At 26.0% G+C, this 722-nt stretch overlaps 1 protein-coding gene across 1 annotated transcript in view; it reads right to left on the bottom strand.

Annotated features, from left to right (window-relative positions):
* LOC102673117 overlaps positions 1 to 722 on the bottom strand; it is a 12,934-nt gene that overhangs the window by 5,886 nt on the left and 6,326 nt on the right. The window lies entirely within an intron of this gene.

The following is a 722-nucleotide window of genomic DNA, read 5'->3' as shown; positions in this document are numbered from 1 at the left end:
ATGTCAAAAATCATGAAGAATCGAAAGCAAGGTTATGATCAAATATGGAATACGACAAATAATCAAAATGTAATATAATTTGAATTTTCGTTAACATTACAAGAATTTCATTTCATTAGAAATCTTTTGATATAATAAATATTACAAGAATAAGTGAAGATTAACAAAAAAATAAATCAAAAGACAGAATGAAATAAAATAAAATAAATAAAACAAGATAAAATATACAAATTATAATATGTATCATATAAAAGTAATTAATTCTATTTTTTAATAACGCTTAACTCATATTTAACAATTAACTCATATCATAACTCATACATGTCATTTTTTGAAGTGTAATATATTTTTATTATTTTAATGCTAAAAGTCCAAACAAATATAATCGAACATAGACTCCCTCATAATATCTAGTTGAATGCACGCTACACACGATATACTATACTATGTAAGTACTTTCATAATGTCGAAGGAGTACAAGAGGCTCGAAGCCTCTGGCACTCGACGGACAACTAGTGAAGGGAACGGATCGTCATTCTCGGTCGATATTCGATCAAACGGTCAACGAAAATGCTGTCCGAAAGTTATGTTTAACAATCTTTGTGAAAATGTGCGTATAAATCGAAGTCGTAGTGATTTTGAGTTATATATTTCACTTTTGAATTTATTTATTTATTTATTTATTTTTTTTTTTTTATCCCATATTATGCAACTAAAGAAAT

Source organism: Apis dorsata, unplaced genomic scaffold (assembly GCF_000469605.1).
Source record: "Apis dorsata unplaced genomic scaffold, Apis dorsata 1.3 scaffold_444, whole genome shotgun sequence".
NCBI classification, from domain to species: domain Eukaryota; kingdom Metazoa; phylum Arthropoda; class Insecta; order Hymenoptera; family Apidae; genus Apis; species Apis dorsata.
Note: the sequence above shows the minus strand (reverse complement) of the source record. Positions and strands in the feature narration are given on the sequence as shown.